We start from the raw sequence: 27,284 nt of genomic DNA, 5'->3' as shown, positions 1-27,284 counted from the left end.
CAAGAAGTCAAAGGGCTCTCACTTCTGTTGAACATCTACTGCTGAATGTCAAAAGTGTGATTCAACCAAGCATATTGTATTTTCATTATTTCATAGGATCTACTTATGTAATATATTCAGCAAGTTAATTTGGTGCTAAAGATATATATTATGTTATAGACTGAAATTTGTCTTCTTAAAATTCATATGATAAAGTCATAACCCCCAGTACCCAGAATGTATCAGTGTTTGGAGGTAAGGCCTTTAAAAAGGTAGTTAAGGTAAAACGATGCTATTTGGTTGGACACCAATCAGACTGGTGTCCTGAAAAGAAAGACATTTTGGAACACAGACATCACACAAACTGAGGGACAATAGTGTAAGAACACAGGCAGAAGCTGACTTAATAAGTCCTGAGGAAGTCCTAAGAATCAAACCAATCTACACCTCAATCTTAGACTTTTAGCCTGGGAACAGTGAATAAATAAGTTTCTACTGTTAATGCCACCCAGCCTGTATTATTTGTTATGGGAGCTGGAGCATGTGTGTATACATATATGCGTGTGTGTTTATGTATAGGTATATATGTATATATTTATTTTTATTTATATATATAGCCTAATTATTTAATTTGATATTTATTTGAAGTTCCATGAAGAATATTATCTATTATACTCCACTTAAATATTAACATACATACATATAACAACATGCCATTATTGAAAATCAAAGTTTGAAGGGAAGTAAATAACATCTAATTTTGTGGGAATATATCATACTTATTTAAAGAGTATCTAAGTGATCCTAAATAACTCAATCTTATATCCAAATGTGACCCTGAAAATCAATATCTAAAGTGAAATATAAATCTATTCACGACTTTAAATCCACATCATTAAATTTTGCTTGATATTATATTTAATTCTTTTTGCCTTATAAGTGATAATTACGCAACTTCAGTCTTTTCTATTCCTTTGAATTTAAATGCACCTAATCTGCCATAAATGCTTAGCGAAAATCTGTTCCTCAGTTTATTCAAAATCTAGACCAGACAGAGTAGAAATTGTTTGACTGATGGTCCACTTTCTTCCTGTAATAGAGTGATTTTCCTAGTTATTGGGTAGATTAGAAATGTGCATATGTATTTTTTTCCTAAGGCTATCTCTTTGAAGATTTGTATAAACACTCAATATTTCAAGACTAATTTAAGCAGAAGCGAGTACACACTATTAGGTTGACATCCAGGTTAACCCATTCTCAGTATAAATAACACCTGGAATAGAAGTTATAGAGTCTTAAAACCCATTGGACTTCAATTAATCTTATTTTTATAAAAATTATTATTTTTTATAACAAATTTTATTTTTTTGTTTGTGAATACAAGTATAAAAATGTGATCCTATAACTGATGAGAATATAAAACATATTAAATGTACATTTATTTCTGCTTTGTTCTATTTATGGATCTGCCTTTTTTATTTTTTTATTTTTCTTCTTTTGTCTTTTTTAGAGCTGCACCTGTGGCATATGGAGGTTCCCAGGGTAGGGGTAGTTTTGGAGCTGTAGCCACCGGCCTATGCCATAGCCACAGCAATACCAGATATGAGCTGCATCTGCAACCTACACCACAGCTCACAGCAATGCCAGATCCTTAACCCACTGAGTGAGGCCAGGGATTAAACCTATGTCCTCATGGATGCTAGTCAGATTTGTTTTCACTGAGCCATGATGAGAACTCCTATGTACCTGTTTTTTTCATCTTGATTCTTACAAAGAGAAACTTATAGGGATTCCAAAGTGTTATAGGTTGGTTTCTCTGGGAAAAAAATCTCTTAGACGGAAATTTGTGTGCAGGAAGTTTAATGGATTAACATGTGTAGGACAGCAAAGAAAGCAGTAAGAAGCAGTGGCAGGGGTTGAACTGAGCTCTAAGTCACAACGGCCTTAGTTGAATTCATGGAAAGCTCTGGAGCAAGGAAGGCCTAGTAGAGTCCTTCCAAACTCTAGAACGAGGACTGGGCCTTTTACCTCCACATTGTCCAGACAGCGGATATATTCTGCCTTTGAAATGGGCATGACATTAGGTGAGGTGACCCTCTTTAGCTGATAGCAATTCTAGAGAAAGACTCTGATAAGACCAGTCATCTGCTAACATTTCCAAAAAGTGGAGGAATAAATTCCTCAGTCTTGAAGGTTAGACATCATGCTTACAAACCACAGCATCCACTATAGAAATGTCTTAACTTGACTTTATATGTATTGGCCAAGTGTTTTCAGGTAAACAATTTTATTATTTATGAGCCTCAATGTGTTTCTTTGGGACTGAGACTATTAATGCTGTTCAGCCTTTCTCACAGTAGTTTTGTTAGGATCACTGGGGCCAATACAACCAAAAAATTTTTGGATCAGAAAGGATCATGGCTAACATATATATTACAAAGTATCTAGTTTCACTTCTTTGAGGTAGAGCTAAGGAATTAAAGCCCAACATGGACTCATATATTATTGTATATCTGACACAGTTCTATCATTTTTTATAAAAAATAAGTATACCCCATGAAATTCACTAGGACCCCGTGAGAGAATAGAAAAAGAGGGGTCAAGGCACTTGACCAAAGTCACACAATGGGGGGCAGGGGACATCCCTGATGATATCTTGCCCCAGTGGCAATGCTTTCCACCACTATACTATATCAGTTCTGGTGATACAGCAGTTAACAGGAGATTAATAGTCAGGTCTTATACTTTCTGCAATGTAGTTTATTTCATCTATACCAGGAGGTCAGGGTAGCTGTAAAGCAGAAAAGGCAAACAGGCGACTGGGGAGCATAACATACCTGGACATGTTTGTTTGATTGTTCTTTTTTTCTGTTTTAGGAAATTTGTTTGTTTTAAGCTGTCCAGAGTTTTATAACATAATGTGACGAAGTAGACATGTTTATTACCCCATTAAGAAGGTTAGCACCTATAACCTTATATTGTTGTAAATTGACTTCATGCACTTATGTTCCCAGCTGGGACACACAGGCACTCCAGTTTGCAACCCAAGGTTATACGTATGTAGATTGTAGTGATGGTGGTGGTGGTGATGATGATTGTGGAGGAAACGGGGAAATAGTAGAAGGAGAAGGAAGAGGAGAAGGATTAAAAGGACTTGAGAAAGAAGAAAAGGAAAGCATGTAAAAGGTGGAGGAAGGAAAGGGAGAGGCGAAGGTGGAGAAAAAGTTATTGTTTATAGTAATATAAAGGATATTTAGTACTTATTAGAGTATTCACTTTCATTATTGTATATCCCATGTGTTCTTCTCTAACAAATCTCATTTGATATGCAATTTTAGAAGAATGCCACTAGTTTTTTCCAGAAAGATGTAATCTGTCTAAATGAATTAATATCCCTGCATAGATGAACTCTTTTGATGGGAGCAAATAGTTTGCACAATAATACAAATGGATATGTGGTAGGGAGTACAGAAAGAGGGAGCTGTAGGAAGGCATCTTATAAATTAATAAAATATAAATGTTTCATATTTAATCAGGAGAGAAATTCCTACAGAAATCAGAGGCACATTATTATTATTATTATTTTTAGGGCTGTACCCATGGCATATGGAGGTTCCCAAGCTAGGGGTCCAATCGGGGCTTTAGCTGCCACCCTTGCCACAGTCACATCAACGAGGGATCCGAGCTGCATCTGCAACCTACACTACAGCTCATGCCAAAGCCAGATCCTTAACCTACCAAGCAAGGCCAGGGATCAAACGCATGACCTCATGGATACTAGTCAGATTCGTTAACCACTGAGCCACCACGGGAACTCCAGAGGCACATTAGTTTTGAGAATTATTTTAGACAAGAAGGAAGAGGTTTTCCCATGAAGACAGAAATTGAGATCTTTTGAAAAGCAGATCTCTACTGAGCACCTTCTTTCTGACAAGTACCATGTTTCCTGTTGAGGATATAGAAATAAAACCCAGATATTTCTTTTTTAGTTTGTCGTATAACTTTAAAGGTTATATTCAGTTTATACTTACTACAAAATATTGGCTATATTCCCCATGTTCTACAGTACATCTTTCTAGCTTATCTTATACACAACAGTTTCTACCTCCCACTCCCCACCCCTATAATGTCCTTCCCTCCTCTCACAAATGGTAACCACTAGTTTGTTCTCTATATCTGTGAGTTTGCTTCTTTTTTGTTATATTTACTACTTTGCCATGTTTTTCAGATTCCACATATACATGATGTTATACATTACTTATATTTCTCTGTCTGACTGATTTCACTAAGCATTATGCTTTCCAAAGTCTTTCATGTTGCTGCAAATGGCAAAATTTTGTTCTTTTTTATGGCTATTATTCTATTTTATACACACACACACACACACACACACACGCACACACACACACACACACACTCATGCACAGCATCTTTATCCATTCACTGTTTGTGGACACTTAGAAGCAACTTAGGTTGCTTCTGTATCTTGGCAATTATAAACAATGTTGCTATGAACATTGGGGTGCATGTATCTTTTGAATTAGCTTTTTTTTTTTTAAAGATATATATCCAGGAATGAAATCGCTGGGTCATATGGTAGTTCTGTTTTTAGTTTTTTGAGAAAATTCCATACTATTTTCCCCAGTGGCTGTACCAATTTACATTCCCATCAACAGTGCACAAATGTTCCCTTTTCTCCACATCCTTGCCAACATTTGTTTGTGTTCTTTTGGATAATGGCCATTCTGACAGGTGCGAGGTGATATATCATTGTGGTTTTGATTTGCATTTCCCTGATGATTAGTGATGTTGAGCATGTCTTCATGTGCCTATTGGCCATATGCATCTCTTTGGAAAAAGTGTCTATTTAGTTCTTCCACCCATTTTTAAAATCAGGTTGTTTTTTTGAGGTTGAGTTACATCAGCAGGTTGTCTTTTTGTTTTGTTGATGGTTTCCTTTGCTGTGCAAAAGATTTCAAATTTAATTAGGCTCTATTTGTTTATTTTTGCTTTTGTTTCCTTCACTTTAGGAGATAGATCCAAAAAGTATTACTGCAATTTATGTAAAAGAGTGTAATTTATAGTTCACCTCAGGAAATAAGAAAAATCTCAGATAAACAACCTAACCTTACACCTAAAGGGCCTAGAGAAAGAGGAACAAATAAAACCCAAGCTAATACAAGGAAAGAAACCATAAAGACCAGGGCAAAAATAAATGAAATAGAGATGAATAAAACAATAGAAAATATCAATGAAACTAGAGGCAGACTCGTTGAAAAGCTAACCAGAATTGATAAAACTCTAGTCAGGCTCATCAAGAAAAAAGAGAAATGGGAAAATAAAAAAAAAAAATATTTAAAAAAAAAAGAAAAAAGAGAAATGGCCCAAATCAATAAGATAAAAAATTAAATAGGCAAAGTCACAACTGACACGACAGAAATACAAAGGACTATAAGCGATTACTACAAAAAACTATATGCCAATAAACTGGACAACCTAGAAGAAACAGACAAATTTTTTTAGAAAGGTATAATCCCCCAAGACTGAACAAAAAAGAAATAGGAAATATGAACAGACCAATTACCAGCAGTGAAACTGAATCATCAGTTTAAAAAAATCCCAACAAGGAGTTCCCTTCGTGGCGCAGTGATTAACGAATCTGACTAGGAACCATGAGGTTGCAGGTTCGGTCCCTGCCCTTGCTCAGTGGGTTGACGATCCAGCATTGCCGTGAGCTGTGGTGTAGGTCGCAGACACGGCTCGAATCCCATGTTGCTGTGGCTCTGGCGTAGGCCGATGGGTACAGCTCCGATTGGACCCCTAGCCTGGGAACCTCCATATGCCGCGGGAGCAGCCCAAGAAATAGCAAAAAATAAATAAATGAAATAAATAAAAAAATAAAAAAATCCCAACAAATAAAAGGCCAGGACAAGACAGCTTCACAAGGTGAATTCCACCAAACATTTAGGGAAGATTTAACACCTCTCCCTTTCAAACTATTCCAAATAATTGCCAAAGAAGGAACACTTTGAGGCCACTATCACCCTGGCACTAAAACCAGACAAAGATATAACAGAAAAAGAAAATTACAGGCCCAATATCAATGATGAACAAAGATGCAAAAAAGTTCTACATATACAACACCACATCCAAAATATCATAAACCACAATCAAGTGGGATTTATCCCTGGGATTCAAGGATTTTTCAATATCTACAATCAATCAGTGTGATATACCACATTAACAAACTGAAGAATAAAAATCATATGATAATCTCTACAGATGCAGAAAAAGATTTTGACAAAATCCAACATCCATTTCTGATAAAAATCCTCCAGAAAGTGGGCGTAGAGGGAACATACCTCAACATATAATAAAGGCCATATATGACAAAAGCACATCATGCTTGGAGTTCCTGTCGTGGCGCAGCAGAAATGAATCTAATTAGGAACCATGAGGTTGCAGGTTCAATCCCTGGACTCACTCAGAGGGTTAAAGATCTGGCATTGCTGTGAGCTGTGGTGTAGTTCACAGACGCGGCTTGGATCTGGTGTTGCTGTGGCTGTGGTGTAGGCCAGAAGCTGTATCTCTGATTACAGACTCCTCAAACAATGAAAATTTTCTCTATACGTGCACACACACACACACACACACACACACACACACACACACACACAGAAATGGGACCTAATTAAACTAAAAGCTCTTTGCAGAGCCAAGGAAACTATCAAACTGAATTGGGCAAAAGATTTGCAAATGATATGTCTGAAAATGGGGTAGTATTTAAAATCTATAAACAGCTCATATGGAAAAACTCAATGTCAAAAAATCTAAAAACCCAATTAAAAAATGATAAGAACTGAATAGACCTTTTCCCAAAGAATGCATACAGATGGCCAACAAATACATGAAAAGATGTTCAATATCACTATTGTCAGAGAAACACAAATCAAAACCACAATGAGACATCACCTCACACCAGGTCAAAATGGCTGTCATATAAAAGACCACAAATAACACATTTTGGCACAGTTGTAGAGAAAAGGAACCCTACTACAGTATTGGTAGGAATGTAAACTGGTGAGCCGCTATGAAAACTGTATGGAGATGCTTCAAAAAGTGAAACTAGAACTGTCATATAATTTTACTTCTGGGTATTTACCCAAAGAAAAGAAAAACACTAATTTGAAATGATATATGCACACCCATATTCATTGCATCATTATTTACAATAACCAAGACATAGAAGCAACTTCAGCAAAAAAAAAGTAGTAAATTTTTTGCCATGTGTAACAGCATGGATCAACCGGAAGGGTGTTTAGTGAAATAAGTCAGTGAAAAAAAATTCCGTATGTCATTTTTATATGCAGAATCTAAAAACGAAAGAAAGAAATGAGTATTACACAACAGAAAGAGACTCGCAGATTAGAGAACAAACTTGTGGCTACAAGGTAAGAAGGAAGGAGAGTGGCAAGAAAGGCATAAGAGCTACAGACCTCTCTGTATAAAGTAAATAAGCAATAAGGTTATATGGTAAAATAACCAATAATTTATAATAACTATAAATGGGATATAATATATAAAAGTATTGAATCACTATGTTGTACATCTTAAACTAATATAGTAATATAGTACATTTTTAATTTAAAACATAGATAACAAATACAAAGAATATCTAAAGAATAGCAATTTAATATATATCCAGATATGTGATTGTATGGAGAATAGAAGACTCATTTATGAGGATGGTAGGTATTTTTGTCAAAATAACTGGTTCTGATAAAATGCTTATTTCTTATAACAGTCCACTTTGTAATTATTTCCTTCTGGGTCCTTCTAACCTCATTCAGAGTAAAAGTTAAGTATCTTTTAAATAATCTATATGGCTGTATCAGTCAGAGTTCTCCAGAGAAAGAAAACTATGAGGATATAGATAAATATATAGAAATAGATTTATTATGAGAGAATGGCTCATATCATTGTGGAGGCTCAAGAAGTCCAGTGATCTGTGTGAAAACTGAAGTCCCAGAAAAGCTGGTGGTGTGATTGTAGTCCACACCTGAAGGCCTGAGAAAGGAGGGCTGATGGGTCAAGTTCCAATATAAACCTACAGTCCCCAGAACCAGAAGCACTAGACTCCAAAGGCAGGAAAGATGGCTGTTCCAGCTCTAGCAGTGACTGAGAATGTCAATTTTTAATTTGCTTTAATTTTACGTCATCTATTTTTACACTTCTATTGTATGTGTTTAATGGCTACTAACCGTCTCAAGTTCAGATATAGAAGTCTAGACATCTTTTATCTTCTTTAATAACAATTTTTGCCATAGACAAAATAATATTTTAAATAGATATTTGTTAGTACTAACATAGGTGTCAAGAAAAAGAAAAGTTTTAGGCATTCCTGCTGTGTCACAGTGGGATCAACGGTGTCTCTGCAGTGCCAGGACACATGTTCCACCCCGGGGAAACAATGGGTAAAGGATCTGGCAATGCCACAGCTGTCGGGTAGGATGCAACTGTGGCTCAGATCTGATGACAAGCCTGGGAACTCCACATGCTGTGGGGTGGCCAAAAACAGAAAAAGAAAAAAAATTAAGTGGTCACATCCTATTGCCTGACAGATAGTGGGTACTCACGCGAATGCTGCTGTTCTGACGGCTATTTCCTAATTACTAGGATGCTTTAACCAAAATCTCAGAGCTTGCTGTTCCCTGACTCCCTGGGTTTTCTTTTTTTTTTTTTTTTTTGTCTTTTTGCTATTTCTTTTTGTTGTTGTTGTTATTGTTGCTATTTCTTGCTATTTCTTTTTGTTGTTGTTGTTGCTATTTCTTGGGCCGCTCCTGCGGCATATGGAGGTTCCCAGGCTAGGGGTTGAATCGGAGCTGTAGCCACCAGCCTACGCCAGAGCCACAGCAACGCGGGATCCGAGCCGCGTCTGCAACCTACACCACAGGTCACGGCAACGCTGGATCGTTAACCCACTGAGCAAGGGCAGGGATCGAACCCGTGACCTCATGGTTCCTAGTCGGATTCGTTAACCACTGCGCCACGACGGGAACTCCCCCTGGGTTTTCTGATTCTAGCTTTTGTGACGTGACCAGCCAGAACTTGACCCCACGATTAAGGATTAAGGCCACTTTAATCCTATTTTCTAATTGCTCTATTGTTTCAGTTAATGGTTCAATCTAAAACTCTAAGAAAAAAAATGTAAAGGAAATTCTTTGAAAAGAAAGTAGTTTACTTATTGGGAAAGGATTTCAGTCAGAGCGGTTTGCTTACTACAAAGATTTCCCAGCAATGTTCCAGTTTGGAGTTCTATGCCCCTGTCAATATTTTTGTCTTCTATCTTCCATGTACTGACTTTAGTTAAGAAGATACATCTTGTTCTATTTTTTATAGTATTTATTATAATTTAATAAATCCACATGCTTTTCAAAGTGATTCATGCCTCATACATAAATACTGATTTCCTCATGCTGAGTGCATTTCTATTTGTATTCTGATTTAGAATGATAGCTGGGTGAAGATACCTAAAGTGCCTAAACAATCTCTCTTCCTGTCCTAGAATTCATCAGGCATACTCATCTGACTCTGAGAGAGCCATTTAATATTATTTAAGTTAAATTGATAAATCTCTTGAGAAAACAATAACATTTTTTAAAAGTCTATGGTTCAAGAATCTCTTTATAACACTGAAAAAAATTTCCTAAAATTAATGATTTTTTAAAATTTCTATACATATATATTTTCTACTTCATAGTTCATAGTTTTTGATTGGTGATAATTTGATGGCATGTTGTCAAATAAGCCCCATTTTAATAATATAAAGTCATAACAAAAATGCCCCAAACTGAATTCATAGAAAAGAAGTAAAAGATTTCCTCTTTTGACAAATGTTCTTAAAAAGCTTTTATCTTAAAATCTATCATCTCTTGCTACTTGCCCTTTCTACCCCTAGAGACACAGGCAGATTCTCATTTATTAAATTGATTTTTTTTTTTTAACACAGAAACTATTTTTTCAGACTCTTCAACATCAGACAGACAGCTAAGTTAAATACATACACATATACACAATATAAAATGGACAACGATCTTTCGGGGCGTATGCTCAACAATTGTTCTTTGATTAATAGACACACATGCACATACATGTATACACACACAGACAGTTCCCTACAACCATATTTATATCAAATTTATAGAACAGTGCTTAGCTCATAGTGTTCACTTTTAATCAAATTTTATTGAATAAATGAATAAGCTGATTTTGACTTCCCAGCCACAGCTGACTGAACCAAGATACTTAGCTAAAGTTGACAGATTGTTTGTAAAGATTTTTCATCACTAGTTTGGATATCCTGCTGTAGGGTCATGATTTTAGTTTCACTTCTGGGGAAGCTATTTGTATGATGTATACTAAAAAGTAATCTTAAGTACAGAGAGTAAGAAAGAAGATGATACAAATTGAGAATAGTTCTATGAACTAGTTCAGTATTCCCCTAACACATTTCAGCTTGCCTTGCACTAGCTCATATAGAATCCTGTGCTTGTTACCAAAAGACCCATGACAAAGATATTTCTTCTGCTGTTTGGAAATCAAAGACATCCCCAGAGGATGTCATACCTCATTTGGCCCTTTACGAATGGTGCTATCACTGTTCTTTCCATTAGCGCCCTCTTCCCTCTTCACTCTTCAATGTGCCCCCCTAAATTTTTGTGGGGTTCATGATTTATTTACCTGTTAATTATGGAATAACCTGAAGGTGCAATATGTGCTGAACCATTTGGAATCATTAAGCAAGCACAATAAGGCTGAAATAAAAGAACCAAAAGATTAATTACTAAAATATGCTATTATTAAAATAAATGCATTTTGGATTCCTCCCTCTAGCCTATTATCACTGAGGACTTACCCACACAACAATGGGCTGGCACAAGTCCTGGGACCCCCCCAAGACCTACAGCCGTTCTACCCGAGACATAGTCCTGCAAGTGAGCAAGGCAGGGTCTGGCAGCCAAGAGGTCAAAGGCCAGCCCTGCCTACTAATACACACACAATAATCAGTCCCACTACAACCAAAGGACACACTCAGTCCACATATAGGCCATCCCTAAAGCATATAGCTCTAGTGACCAGAGGGGAGTGTGCTGCTTAGCCCCACAGGGCACTTCCAACAAAAGGCTACTTCTTCAAGATCAGGAACGTAAATTACCTGCCTAACACAGAGGAATAAACAAAGAATTAGACAAAATGAGGAAATAGAAAATATGTTCCAAGGAAAGGAGAAAACATAAAGAGAACTAAACCAACTGGAGATAAGCAATCTACCCGTTAAAGAATTCAAGTAATAATTATAAAGAAGTTCAAGAGTTCCCTTGTGGCTCAGCTGGTGAAGGATCCGGCAATGTCACTGCAGCACTTTGGGTCGCTGCTGCAGCATGTTGGAATGCTGGCCTGGGAACTTCCACAGGTGTGCCCCCTACCCAGAGATGCACAATGAACTCCGGAGAAGAATAGGTGAGACTAGTGAGAAGTTTAACAAAGGTTTATTCCTAAGTATTTTATTTTGAGGGGTACGATTTTAAAATATAATGTTTTTTGGGGTTTTTTTTTGCATTCCTTTTCTAATATTTCACTGTTAGTGTAAATAAATAAACTGATTCCTGTATGTTAATCTTACATCCTGTTGCTTTGTTGAATTCATCAGTTCTGGTAGTTTTTTTGTGGACTATTTGGGGTTTTCTATACATATATATATGTAGCATTATGCTATCTGCATATAATATCTATAATATCTATATATATATAGCATTATATATACAGCATTATGCTATCTGCATATAATGACAATTTTACTTCTTCCCTTCCAATTCAGATATCTTTTATTTCTTTCTTTTCTGATTCCTGTGGCTAACACTTCCAATGCTATGTTGAATAGAAGAAGTGAGAGATGGCAAACTTCCCTTATTCCAGATTGCAGTGGGAAGGCCAAAAATCTGTTATTTTTCTATACACTAAAAACGAACTCTCAGAAAGAGAAAATTTAAGAATTCCATTTACAATTGTATCAAAGAGAATTAAAAAAAGGAATAAATCCCACAAAAGAAGTAAAATAATTGTACTCAGAAAATGATAAGACATTGATGAAAGCAATTGAAGACAACACAACAAATAGAAAGATATAATTAGACCGATTAGACCCCTAGCCTGGGAACTTCCATATGCCATGGGTGTGGCCCTAAAAAGACAAAAAGACAAAAAACAAAACAAACAAACAAACAAACAAAACAACCAGATTAAAAAATGGGCATAAGTCCTGAATAGATATTTTCCAAAGAAGACATAGCCAATAAACACAAGAAAAGATGCTTAAGCTCACTAATTATTAGGAAAAAACAAGTCAAAGCATGACAAAATTTCACCTCACACCTGTCAGAAGGGCTATTATCAAAAAGGCAACAAATAACAAATACTGGTGTGAATGTGGAAAAAAGGAACCCTTGTGCACTGTTTGTGAGTTTCTAAGTTGGTGTGAAGCCACTATGGAAAACCATATGGGTGTTCTTTAAAAACTGAAAATATAACAGTCATATGATGCAGCAAATTACTTCTGATTATTTACTGGAAGCAAAAAAAAAAAAAAAAGACTAATTTGAAAGACATATGCACATCAATGTTCAGTGCATCATTATTTATAGTAGACAAGATATGGAAGCTACCTAAGTGGTAATCAATAAATGGATAGATAAGGAATAATATACAGATGATGGAATATTACTCAGCCATTGAAAGAAATCTTGTCCTTTTCAACAACATGAATGGGACTAGAGGTTATTATGCTAAGTAAAACAAGTCAAAGCCAAACACCGCATGATCTCACGCCTATGAGGAATCTTTTTTAAAAGAATGGAAACAGGCTCATAAGTACAGAGAAAAAAAAATGAGTGGTTGCCAGAAGGGAAGGGGGAAGGGAGGAGTAGGCAAAATAGTTAAAGGGGATTAAGCAAAACAGACTTTCCGTTTTATAATAAATAAGTCTTGAGGATGTAATATACAGCATAAAGACTAGGTCAATAATATTGTAGTAACTTTGCATGTGTACAGATAGCTACTAGACTTACTGTGATCAGTACATGATGTATGTAGATGTCAAATCATTACGCAGTATCCCGGAAACTAACACATTACACATCAGCTGTATTTCAATTAAAAAATTAAAAAATAAATGTATTAACACAACTTTTACTTACTGGAGACTGGCTATTTGTTTATTCAAAATTTCTTCCTCTTATTTAGGTACATATGGATAGATTACATTTGGCACCCTCCTTTATATGTAAAAGGGGTCATGTTGTAGGAATTTTAACCAGTGGATTGCAAGCAGAATTGATGTGTATCATTTGTTGGTTTGGACTATTAAAGCCTTTTATGTGTGCTTCATGCTCTTCCTCTTTCGGCTGACTGAGAAGGGGAAATCTGCAGCAACTCTTAAGTCACATGTTAAAGCTGACAGAGTTGCAAGCTAGAAAGAATTGAAGTTCCTCATTAACTGTGTGGAGAAGAGCCTCAGCCGGTTAAAATCTCCCACTTTGGATTTTATGTCAGTGATAAATAAATGCCTATTTTGTTAAACTATTGTGTTTCTAGAGTTCATCTGCTACTTCCCTAGCATTGCTCTAAAATGTAGATGCGAAGTAGCCGCTGATTGTGATATTGGAAGGGGAAAAGGTGATAATACAGGAGGCAAAAGGGGCTACGACCAAATAGAAGAAATCCAGGTGCCTTCCTGCATCACAGTCTTATAGAATACAGATTCTTCAGCATAAATATTAAGCTCAAAAGACTAAGATAATTCGTCCTCACAAAAGGAGGATAGGAAAGCAGTGAAATGCACCTGACATTGAATGGTAGGAGGAAGTCTCAATGCAGCTGTCATTGAACTGATTATCTGAAGGCAAAGCAATGCTATTTTGTGCAAACAATATATAATACTTAGGGAACAGCAATTAGAATCATGAATCTTTGCATAAGTGAATGGGGCCTGATGGTGTTTACTCAATTTTAAATTGCTGGGGTAGTGATAGAAAAATAAGCCCTGCAAAGCACTTTGGAAATTTTACTTTCAGAAAATTAATGACAGACTTCACCTAAGAAACTGAATAAAGCAAGAGAGAATGAAGGAAGAAAATCTCACAGCTTGTATTTATGAGGGTTCTCCCTTGAGGTCTCCCCCATCGTCTGTTTCCATAGTAACTTCAGGTTTTCGCAAGCTTTACAGATGGCATTCATTTAATGTCAAGGCACTTAATGAAAAAAATTTACTATGTATAGAGAGTGAATTACCTACCAGAGTATTTTATAGTTAGAATTCTCCTGTACATTTTAACAACACATAAGTCCTAATAGCTAGCAATAATCATAGAAAAATTATATTGTTTATATCAGCCTACATGAAATGCTTTTTACACAATTATCATTTAGGGAAAATCAGTAATATATTTTATTAACTATTACTAGACAACTCTATGCAAATTTTACTGGCCACACCACTAGATTTGTTTTGTAATCTCGCTCATTTTATTTTTCATTTCACCTAAATGTAACTTAGAAAACTTAGTGGGAATTCGTTCAGAGAACCAGGCAACTGGACATTTTATAGTAGGCCTTTAGTAGGTATAATTAATTTAAATTTCATCAAAATATGAATAGCGTTTATTCAAACTTGTAAGCTTGCCTATAATACAGAGAAATCAGGTGGAAGTACTGCATTTTAGGATTCTAAACATAGTCTATCCCATCCACAGAAGTACAAATCACTATCTTGGATAATCAAGTGTCAAGCAGTGTAACTAATTATCTAATTTTAACTCAAAGAGTTACACCTCAGACTCTAGACATCAATAATATACATGGAGTTCTCTCTTAGAACTATATTTAATTGAAAATGTAGGGGGATAAATTTAAGGAGAAAATTCAGGCTGACAAGTTAAAGTTAAAGGATGCCTGATGGAGATAATTTTTGTCTCTAGAATATCTTCTAATTCAGTATCACAGTAATATATAAAAAGTGTTCAGAGTGGGAGGCAGTCAGGGGAAGGAGGAAGAATGGCAGTATTGAGTAGGAGAGTTATCTTAAAGACCAGGGAATATTTCTTCTTCTGTAGTTTGAAGATACTTATACAATAACTCAAGATGTAATACTTTCAATTCATTTCATTCTAACAGTCATTTACTGAGAACTGACTCTAAGGTAGGTATTGCTATCCTTGCAGTGTGAAAGGGATAAGACAAAGACAATTAAGGCAATAAACTTCTCTGAAAGAGCCAGTGAATTATTGGAGTTGTGCATTGTTGATACAGGTATAGTATATAAAAATAAGTAAATAAAATGTTAGACAAAATATGTTTATATTCCAGAGGATTTTGAGGAAAAAAAGGGTCACAATCTCTTAGGGGGATCAAGGAAAATTTCAATGAAGGATATAACTGTGAAAGGGCCCTAAAATACTACAGGGAGGAGCTATTCCATGCAGAGTGATTAGTAGTAAAAAAAAAAAAAAAAAAACAATCTTTATTGCCTCTATAAGGACTTCTCCAATACACATAGAGCATCCATCTTTGCACGTTGGTACTTTGCTGTGTTGACCATACCTGAGGTGGATACTGAGTTGAGCTAAACCAGTCAGATTCTTTCTTCTCAGATTTTGGTATTTTTAAATGAGATGCACAAATACTGGGAGCTCTTGATAGCCAAGTCCTTGACCAGTTTAGCTCAATTTCAGTAAGAATTCTGCTGGATCTCTTTAGGAGAAGTCTCTCAACCTTAATAGCTTATCAAACTATTCATCTACCACCCTGAACAGCTTACCACTCTAGCCTGCCTTTAGAGAGAATTCTGTTCAACCAGTCTAACAAGCATTCTCCTAGCCATTGCAGAATCATATGGTAGCTCTTTTTTTAGTTTTTTAAGGAAACTTTATACTGTTATTCATAGTGGCTGTACCAAATTACATTCCCCAAAAAAACAATGTAGGAGAGTTCTTTTTTCTCCAGTCTCTCCAGCATTTATTGTAGACTGTTTGATTGATGGCCATTCTGACTGGTGTGAGGTTATACCTTGTTGTAGTTTTGACTTCCATTTCTCTAGCAATTAGCATGTTGAGAATCTTTCCATGTGCCTTTTGGCCATTTGTCTGTCTTACTTGGAGAAATGTCAATTTGGATCTTTTGCTTATTTTTTTGATTGGGTCATTTGTTTTTGTTTTTGGATATTGAAATGAAAGAGCCATTTGTTTAATTTTTGGAGATTAATCCCTGTAGGTCACATCATTTGTAAATATTTTTTCCCATTCTGTAGGATGTCTTTTTGTCTTGTTTATGCTTTCCTTTGGTTTTCAATTTAATTAGGACCCATTTATTAATTTTTCCTTTTATTTCTGTTACCCTAGGAGTATATCCAAAAAATACTGCTTCATTTTATGTCAAAGAGTGTTCTGCCTACATTTTCCTCTAAGAGATTTAGTATCCTGTTTTACATTTTGGTCTTTAATCCATTTTGATGCAATCTGACTTCTGGGCATATATACGGAGAAAACCGTAATTCTAAAAGATACATGCACCTCAATGTTCATAGCATCACTATTTACAACAGCCAAGACATAGAAGCAATCTCAATGTGCATCAGCAGATGAATGGATACAGATGTGGTATACATACACAAAGGAATATTACTCATCTATGAAATAAAAGATTAGATAATGTCATTTGCAACAGCATGGACATGAGGTTATCATACTAGGTGAAGTGAGCCAGACAGAGAAAGACAAATGCCACATCATTGCAAGTGTAATCTAAAAAAAAAATTATACAAATGAACTTATTTATAAGGGAGTGGGATGGGCTGGGAATTTGGGGTTAATAGATGCAAAGTATTGCCTTTGGAATGGATAAGTAATGAGATCCTGCTATATGGCACTAGGATCTCTATCTAGTCACTTATGATGGTGTATGATGGAGGATAATGTGAGAAAGTATATATATATATACCATATATATATATGACTGGGTCACTTTGCTGTACAGTAGAAAATTGATAGAACAGTGTAAATCAGCTATAATGGGAAAAATAAAAATCATTGAAAAAACACAAATAGACTCACAGGCACAGAAAACAAAAAAAATTATGGTTACCAAAGTGAAAAGGGAAGGGGGAGGGATAAATTAGGAGTTTGGGATTAAAATATACACATATATGAAATAGATAATCAGAAAGAATGTACTGTATAGCACAGGGAACTGTACCCAATATATTGTAATGACCTGTAATGGAAAAAAGAATATATATTTATATATATATACACACACACACACACACACATATATATGTATATAATTGAATCATTTTGCTGTACATTTGAAACCAACACAACATTGTAAATCAACTATAGTTCAATTTAAAAAAAATCCCCTAGCCATGATGTTTTCTCTTAATAATTTTCATCCACTGACCTCCACCCTGCTCCTTGACTATAAATCTCCACTTTTCCTCTAAAAGCAGAGTTGAACCTGATCTCTTACCCTTACTGCAAACACTCTGCCTTACCATATTTACCAATGGTCATGAATACATGAATAGTTTTTTAATTAACAAAAGAAACACAATCAGTCCTGGTACTGAGTCTGAAAAGCTGAACTGGTCCCCAAACATTATGAGATTTGTTTTATTTTTTACTTATTTTTGTTTTATGGTGTGTTATTTTTGCACTTCCTTAGATACCCATGATAGTCCTTTTGTACTTAAATTAGTCACAATTTGTATTGGAAATAGAAAACAGATTTTTTATTAATTCTTGGCAATATTCAAGAAAATAGTTGTGTTTTAAAAGATCACAAGATACATTTTTGTGGCTCAGATGGATGTTGGAAGTATTTTGTCAAAGACCTGCATTATAGCATTAGGGAGTTGATGCTTCATTCAGTAAGACATGACAAAGCCTTTGAAGACTTTCAAGTAGGAGAATGGTATGACTGGAACAAAACTTTAGGGAAGATAATTTGCAGTGTGGTTTAGTTCAAATAGAGATACATTTTAAATTCTAATACTTTCTCCTTTTACTTCTGCTTCTAAAAAGTTTCCACGTCTTTCTCAGCAAGGTGAACCACTTGTGTATTTTATTCCATTCATTTCTCCAGCTCTGAGATCCAGATTCAAGAATGGATTTTGAGCCCAATAGAAAAATGGGCAGAAGAACCAAATAGACATTTCTCCAAAGAAGACATATGGATGGCCAACAGGCATATGAAAAAAATGCTCAATATCACTAATTATTAGAGAAATGCAAATCAAAACTACAATGAGTTATCACCTCATACCAGTCAGAATGCCCAACATTAACAAGTCAGCAAATAACAAATGCTAGAGAGGGTGTGGAGAAAAAGGTGCCCTCCTCCACTTTTGGTGGGAATGTAAATTGGTACAACCACTAAGGAAAACAGTATGGAGGTATCTCAGGAAACTAAATATAGAGCTACCATATGATCCAGCAATTCCACTGTGGGGCATATATCTGGACAAAACTTTCATTGAAAAATTTACATACACCCCTATGTTCATAGCAGCACTATTCACAATAGCCAAGACATGGAAACAACCTAAATGTCCATCAACAGAAGAATGGTTTGAGAAGAAATAGTATAAATTTTATACATATATATATAGACACACACACACACAATGGAATATTTCTCAGCTATAAAAAAGACAAACTAATGCCATTTGCAGCAACATGGTTGGATCTAGGGACTCTCATACTAAGTGAAATAAGCCAGAAAGAAAAAGACAAATACCGTATTATAACACTCAATTGTGGAATCTAAAATATAGAACAGATGATCCTATCCAAAAATAACAAACAAACAAACAAAAAACAGGAACAGATCGCAGCTAAGAAAAGCAGACCTGGGAGTTCCCGTCGTGGCGCAGTGGTTAACAAATCTGACTAGGAACCATGAGGTTGCGGGTTCGGTCCCTGCCCTTGCTCAGTGGGTTAACGATCCGGCGTTGCCGTGAGCTGTGGTGTAGGTTGCAGACGTGGCTCGGATCCTGCGTTGCTGTGGCCCTGGCGTAGGCTGGTGGCTGCATCTCCGATTCGACCCCCAGCCTGGGAACCTCCATATGCCGCAGGAGCAGCCCAAGAAATAGCCAAAAAAAAAAAAAAGAAAAGCAGACCTGGGGTTCCTTGGGGGGGTGGGGGGAAGTGGGATTGATGGGTATTTTGGGGGTTTGGGGGGTGCAAATGGTTATATTTGGATGGGCAATGGGATCCTACTATACAGCACAGGGAAATGTGTGTGATTAGGTCACTTTGTTGTACAATAGAACTTGATGAAACATTGTAAATCAACTATACTTTAATAATAATAATAATAATAATGTGATGCATGTAAATAAAGAAATAAATAAAGGACCCAGTGATACCAAAAAAAAAAAAAAACAGAAAAAGGAAGAACATTATGCTCATGACACTCTCTGATCAATTATATTCTTATCTACAAGACAATCATCAGCACTCACACAGCTATAAAATACCTAAAAACAAAATAATGGTCATGGACTTAAAATATGATGCATCTTGAATATCCAAAAAAGAGAACATGATCTAGGTTTATTTAATAAATAAACTTAATTTTCCTTTCAGAACATAAAGTGGTTATTTGCTGTTTTCAGATTTTGAAATGAACTTTGTCTCAAAAAACTTCCTTCACTATATATTCTTATTACTTGTTAAAAATTAATGGTAGGTACCAAAACAGCTATACAGGGAGAAAAAAAAAAGAATGGATTTTGTGTGTGTGTGTGTGTGTTGCACAACTCTCCTTTATTCCACCAGCAGAGGTTTTGAATATTTGAAAACAATATTTCTTTATCTTACTGCTTCCTCAAACAATAATGTCAGCAATAATAATTATTCCAAAGATGTACTGAGGACTTACTATCTTCCAGAAATAAGCCAAATCATTTTACTTATCATATAAGTTTCATAAAATCCTATGCACTAGAGGCCATGATTGTTCCCATTTTACATGCGGGAGACTATAGTGCAGAATGATTTACCCAAGATCCCACAGAAATGACTGGTGGCACCAGGATGCAAACCTATAAATTATGAATCCAGAGTTTGTATTCTTAACCATTTTCTCCTCTTTCCTTTTATCTTTTTTCCCTTTTCTCTTTTCTTTTTCAGCTTCTTGAAAAAATACTTTCTACTCTCACTACCTCTGTTTACTTTCTACATGATATTTTAATCCACTGTTTCTCAAGGTAGGGTCCCTAAACTGACCCAAAAGAATCCCTTGGGGAACTCACTTAAAATGCACATCCCTGGGCCCTCTCTATACAGGGTGATATAGGATCTAGCATCTTCACTTGAATACACTTACCAAGTGACTCTTAGATGCCCTTAAGCTTGAGAACATCTCAAATGCAATCTCAATCAAATTGCAATTCAATTTTTACTACCAACTCTAATCTTCTATAATTTATGCTTGAACAAGTGTATTCTTTCATTACATCCAAGAAACATTATTAGTTCCCCCCAAACGCCTTAACTTTCATTCAGTTGCTGAAGCCTGGCCACTGCCTCACTTCCCAGCATCGTAATTTCTTGCTGCTGCTCCCTCACTCTATGTTCTGTGTTTTAAAGTCTAAACATAGCAAACTACTTGCCCCCCTCCCCTCAAGGTGTACTTTTGCTTGTTTCACAAATTCTACTCAAGCAGCCTCTTCAATTACCTTTCCCAACCCTTCTCTCATTCCTCAAGGCCCAGCTCAAATATTGTGTACATCCACAGTATAGATACAATACCACTTCAAGAAAGTCAAAAGATTTATCTTCGGTGATACTAAAGCATTATTTTATAACAGTTAGTTGTATTTATACATAAACACATAACATAAATATATAGCATATCCCATGATTGTCTTACTTTGTAAGACTGTCGGCTTCTGGAGGACAGTAAAGAGCTCATCTCTGGAACAATGTAGTAGACAGGAGGAATTGGGGTGAGGAGTGGATAGGTAGCAGGACCAATTCAGAATCATTTGAGAAATGCCCTTAGGATCTCTGACCTTTTCTAAAGCAGGAATTGCTAGAGGCTGTGAAAAAGACAGGACAGGAAATCATCTGGTGATTCAAAGGGAACAGAGAATTTAGAACCCCAAATGCACTTTATCACCAAGTCTTAAAGCAGGTCTATTTAACGGAACTCTGCATATTAATCTGAGCAAAACTCTTCACATCTAAGGAAATAAAATGAAGAAATTGAACGAAAGAATCTATCAATTGTCAAACATAAAATAAAATGTACTTGACATTTTCTAACTTAGTATGAATTTCTGTGTGACTTTTTCAAAACTACATCAAAACGGGCATAGAAGGATGAAGTTATATGTGTCCAATGAACTAAAGAGAGATTTTTAAATAAAAATTATGCAGTCATTTTCCATTATAGTCAGGCACTTTAGAATGATGAAAACTTTCACTAAACCAGAGCATATGAATTACAATCACAATGTCTATAATAATTTCATTTTAGCTACTGATACAACTCTTGGGTTTGAGCTAGCATAAAGAAAATTCTTAGAATGAATTAGAAAGCAGCAGCTTCGTGTGTGTGTGTGTGTGTTTACATGTGTGTGCTCTGTGTGTGTGTATGTGTGTGTGTGTAGAAAACTTATTCAAACTATTAACTATGCTTTTCCCCTTCAGATCCTGTGGGGAGCTAATGTAATACATTGATCTGGTGAAGGAGCTCATTGAATTCTTATAAGAGAACAGGCCATGTTAACACCCAGGCCCTGTCTCTGGGATAATTCCATCTCTGTAATTATCTACAGTTCATGTTAAGCCCTATATTTATGAGCTGATTTGAGGATACTTGCATCTTAAAGAACTTAGTCAAAAATATCTATCATTTTCTTCTTCAAGAAAAACCTCTTTTAGAGTCCATTCTAGCATCTTTAAATCCTAATCCTCATGATCAGATAAGATGCTTTCCTTTCTAAAGTACCAAGTTTTGCTCTTTAGTCCTGCAATACAGGCATGTTGATGCCTTTGTCATTACTAAATCAGGAAAATGCATATATTTTAGGTCTGAAAATAAAACAAAAGAAAAAACTCCAAAGCAAGTCAAAAGGAAATCTGAGACTGAGACTAAGTGAGTTTATAGTACTTTTTTATTTTTAAAAATTTGGCCTCTTATTTTTGGGGTTTGAATAGAAATCTTCATTTAATTAGGAAACAGAATCAGGCGTTCCCGTCATGGTGCAATGGTTAGCGAATCTGACTAGGAACCATGAGGTTGTGGGTTTGATCCCCGGCCTTGCTCGGTGGGTTAGGATCTGGCGTTGCCGTAAGCTGTGGTGTAGGTCGCAGATATGGCTCAGATCCCACGTTGCTGTGGCTGTGGCGTAGGCCAGTGGCTGCAGCTCCGATTCGACCCCTAGCCTGGGAACCTCCATATGCTACGGGTGCAGCCCTAGAAAAGGTAAAAAAAAAAAAAAAAAAAAAAGAAAAAAGAAACAGAATCATATTTTTTCCTTTCCAACTCCTATCCTTGGGAGTTAGCATCTATTCTTTGATGGATGGTCACAATAAATTTATTCCAAATGATTAAAGGAAACAAAAGAACCATAAGTAAAAACAATGAAGTAGGAGTCAATCTGAAAAATAAACAAGTAGAATTCTAGAAATAAAAATACAGTTGGTTAAATTAAAAATGCAATAGATGTAGTAAACTGTTAGTTAGACATAGATAGCTAATCTTTTCTATCTGGACTTTAAAATATTCTCTTAAATGTCATTGTTCGTTTCTGAGATTACTTTTTTTTTTTTTTTTTTTTTTTTTTTTTTTTTTTTTACTTTCTAGGGCCTCACCCATGGCATGTAGAGGTTCAGGCTAGGGGTCAAATCAGAGCTATAGCTGCCAGCCCATGCCACAGCCACAGCAACGCCAGATCCTGAGTCGCCTCTGTGACCTACATCACAGCTCATGGAAACGCCAGACCCTCAACCCACGGAGCAAGGTCTGAGATTGAACCCGCTTCCTTATGGATGCTAGTCGGGTTCATTAATCTCCATTTCTGAGATTACTTTTTAAAATCATAGTAAGTATATAGAAGGAAAGGAAAAGAAACTAACTTTTGGCGAATATGCTCCATGTGCCCAAGTTTCACAGTTGTTTCATAACAGCCTAACACGAATGCTCTTGAGTACATTTTCTGTATTGACATTTTACAGAAGGTGAACCCAAAACTATGAAATATTAACACACTGTGGTTCACTTGGACAGGTCCTAGGCCACCTGTCTTAGTCATTCTCAGCTTCTGGTTTGGGTTCTCATGGCTTCAGTTACTACATAACGATCCCAAATTTATATTTCCAGCTTAGACTTATATTTTAAGCTCAAGAGAAACATACTCAATTGTTAATCACCAGGGTCTCTGGCACACCACACTGGAATCTCAAACTCTGTGCTGATTTTTAATTCCCCACCTCCTTCTTGCACCTCCATTTGCCCTGCACAAAACCTTCCCCACCTCTCTTGGACTAAATTCTACCTCTGTTCATACCTTTAGGTCTCATTTAATTTAGCACGTCTTCAAAAGGCTTTTCATGACTACTAAAGTTAGAAAGTCCCTTTGAGATAGGTTTTAGTTCATTTATTTGTTTATTTATTTAATACAAATTTACTATAAGAGCAGTATAACACCAAGTTCCTGCTGTGGCTCAGTGGATTAAGAATCTGACTACAGCAGCTCAGGTCACCGCAGAGGCAAGAGTTTGATCCCCAGTCTGGCTCAGTGTGTTCCTGCAGGTGCAGGTGTGGCCATAAAGTTAAAAAAAAAAAAAAAGGCAGTATAACACAATGATTAAGAGCACAAACCCTGAAACCACAGTGTCTGAATTTAAATCCAGCCTTAGCTTCTTAGCAGCTGCACTAGGTCATAGAAGTTATTTAAATTTTCTTTTTCTTGGAGTTCCCATGTGTGGCTCAGTGGTTAATGAATCCAACTAGGAACCATGAGGTTGTGGGTTCGATCCCTGGCCTTGCTCAGTGGGTTAAGGATCCCACGTTGCTGTCGCTGTGGTGTAGACCAGCAGCTACAGCTCCGATTAGACCCCTAGCCTGGAAACCTCCATATGCTGCAGGAAGAGGCCCTAGAAAAGGCAAAAAGACACACAAAAAATAATAAATGAATAAATAAATTTTCTTTACCTCAATTTCTCCATCTGTAAAATGAGAAATATCACACTTGCCTCAAAGAGGTTTTGGCTGTTAATAAATAAGTCTGAATGTAAAACAGTGTCCAACACATAGTAGGTGACGTGCTAGCTTTTTAAGATTATTACTGGTAAAGGATGAGGCACTCATATGACAGAGGACAAAAAAAAAAAAAAAATGGTTCCTGCTCTTATGGAACTTTTAAATCTAAAGAAGAAAAAGAAAGACCAAAAACCATATACATAATGATATTAACACCAATGTATTTACTGCTATGAAAGAAAAGCACAGACACATGGCTGATAATGAAAATTGCTGGCATATTTCCCAGCCTGGATAGTTATCTATAAATAATAATCAGTGTAATCAAAGGCTTTTCTGAGAAAGTGATATTTATCCTGAGATTTGAAGGTTGAGATGAATTCAGCCAAGTAGAGAAGCTAGGAAATAGTTATAAAAGAGAGGAGTAGCCCAGAAGGAGTTCCTGTACTTTGTCTCTCGTAGCACTTGTGATGCTTTATTCTCATTACTTGTGTGGTGCCTATTTTCCAGCCTTTACCTCTGTCCCCCTTGCCAAACGAAAGGACAAAACTTAAAACTACAACTCAACGATTATAGATAGGACCTTTGCTCTTTTCTTCTATTCTTTTTTTTTTTTTTTTTCCTTTTCTTTTTAGGGCTGCACCTGTGGCATATGGAAGTTCCCAGGCCAGGGGTCAAACTGGAGCTGCAGCTGAGGCCTAGGCCTCATCTTGCAGCAACACCGGATCCTTAACCCAATGAATGAGGCCAGGAATTGAACCTGCATCCTCACAGAAACAGCATTGTGTCCTAAATGCATTGAGCTACAATGGGAACTCCACGTTTTCTTCTATTCTTGATTGCTTCTTATTAAATGTATTATAATCCATCAGTTGATCAATAAGTATTAAAATCTGTAATCAAACAACTAGTTATTTAGAAGGCATAGTACCCATGAAAGAAGATAGGGGTCTACTTTTTATGTACTTTATACATAAATCATCATATATGCACTTTAAATTGAGCATACCACTAACTCAAAGCTGCACTGATGTATCTCTAATTGCTCCATTTCTTGCAGCAGAATAGATCTTTCCCAGTAGGCGTTTTAACTATCTGCTGCAAGCTCTAATATTATGTTCTTTCTGACCAAACTAGCATATGACTTTATTTATTTATAGATAACTATCCAGGCTGGGAAATATGCCAGCAATTTTCATTATCAGCCAAAGAAAAATTATCAGCAAAGTCTAAACTCTAAATTGAACCCGCTAAGAAAAGATTCCAATTGTTTTCTTTGTCCCCAAATAAATTAGCAGACTTTGAAGCTTATTCAGCTGAGATAGCGAGTAAAAGGGTGGGATACAATTTACTTCACTGTGTATTAGTAGATAATGGCAGGGTTCTATTTATGTCCCTTGGAGGCTGTGTGGGCCTATTTACACTCATCCCTGAAAAATGAAACATATCCTCGAAAAGGAGTATGCAGTTCCTGGATCCAAAACAGTTGGCCCTGGAATCTCCATTCCTCACCAGCACTGTTCCTCCCAGTGAGAATAGTCATATTTCTGACTTTCTGGGAGTTAGAAGCCTAGGTTCTACATAGTTGAACTGGTTAGGAAACTAGGACAAAAATCCTGACTATCACTACCCATTAAAATCTGTTCCACAGCAGGTTGGTTGCATAATCATATGAAGCTGAAAAAACTTGATTATTAGCTTTATTAGAGGAAAAGCTTCATTAGAGGAAATAACGAGGAGTTGAAATAAAGAAGAAATAAAGAAGAGTAGGAAGCAGATGTGAGGAAACCACTGGTTTATTTTATAAAGCAAATTTGTGAATGTGATTAGATTGCCACTTAGAAGAAAATCCAGTTTTTCTGAAATAGTCCTAAATTCTTTGTCAAGATTATGATCCTGAGTTTCTGCCCTAAGGTGTAGACATTTGTTTAAGTAATGAAGCTTCCATCTGTTCCATCTTGATATAAAGATGTGGTTTTTAAAATAAAACTGCAAGGCACTGATTATTGAAAGCACAAAATCTCTCTATTATCACACAAGTAAAATATGAATTAAAACAACAAGATTAGAAAGATAAGATTTTTACCCAATGCCGGCGTCACTTTCTTTGCAAAAATTTTATTTGAAATGGGCCTAACATTTTCAAAATAATTATGTGGCCCCAAATTATTCATAGAGATGAATCTGATCAAAGATACTAGTATAAAGGAAGACATAAGATAAGCAAATTAACTTGCATAGGCATGTTGGCAGTCAGTCTCTCTCAAATGATAGAGTAAACAAAAGAGAATTGGCTGTAGCAAATCACATTTTCTTCAAGAATATGTATGGCATTTGATAGAATTCAATTTTGGAAGAATATGAAAGAAATAAATCCAAAGCAGTTGTCAAGATCCTACAGTTACAAAGAATTACACCTTTAAAATAATTCTTTTCTAGAAAAGCAGCATTATCCTTTAAAACTTACAGGGGGTTCTCTTATAGAAACTGATTGTTTTTTAAATATTTTTCTAATTTTCCATGACTACTGAATTGCCCCTGAGGTAGTGGTTTTAACACTATTTGAGTTGATTTCTAATTGGTTTGAATAAAAAGAAATTTATAAGATTAGCCAAGCACAGGATAAATGATCTCGTCGGGGCAGGGGGAGAGGAAGCAAGGATGTTTGTGGCTTTATCACATGGTTAATCATGGCTAATAATTTTATTCAAGAAATTAAAAAAAGATAACCTTGGTGATCATGTTCAGCTTCCTTTCGATTAGGCGCTCTGAACTCTTTTATTTATTTATTTATTTTTATTTTTTAGGGCATACCCATGGCATATGGAGGTTCCCAGGCTAGGGGTTCAGTTGGAGCTAAGCTGCCTGCCTACTCCACAACCACAGGAACGCAGGATCCCAGCCATGTCTGCGACCTACACCACAGCTCATGGCAACACCAGATCCTTAACCCACTGAGCGAGGCCAGGGGTGGAACC

General features: G+C 36.1%; 1 long non-coding RNA gene across 1 annotated transcript in view; it reads right to left on the bottom strand.

Moving 5' to 3' along the window:
- The window catches only part of LOC146399834 (uncharacterized), a 309,733-nt gene that overhangs the window by 32,415 nt on the left and 250,034 nt on the right, over positions 1 to 27,284 (bottom strand). Inside the window, exon 9 of the long non-coding RNA XR_014815144.1 lies at positions 20,968 to 21,136. This is a non-coding gene — a long non-coding RNA (uncharacterized LOC146399834). The remainder of the gene's footprint in view (positions 1 to 20,967; positions 21,137 to 27,284) is intronic.

The sequence above is a fragment of the Sus scrofa genome, chromosome 9, assembly GCF_054392235.1.
Source record: "Sus scrofa isolate SSC_HxYL_T2T_F1_AM1 chromosome 9, Sscrofa_HxYL_maternal_Yorkshire_Landrace_v2.0, whole genome shotgun sequence".
NCBI lineage: Eukaryota > Metazoa > Chordata > Mammalia > Artiodactyla > Suidae > Sus > Sus scrofa.
Note: the sequence above shows the minus strand (reverse complement) of the source record. Positions and strands in the feature narration are given on the sequence as shown.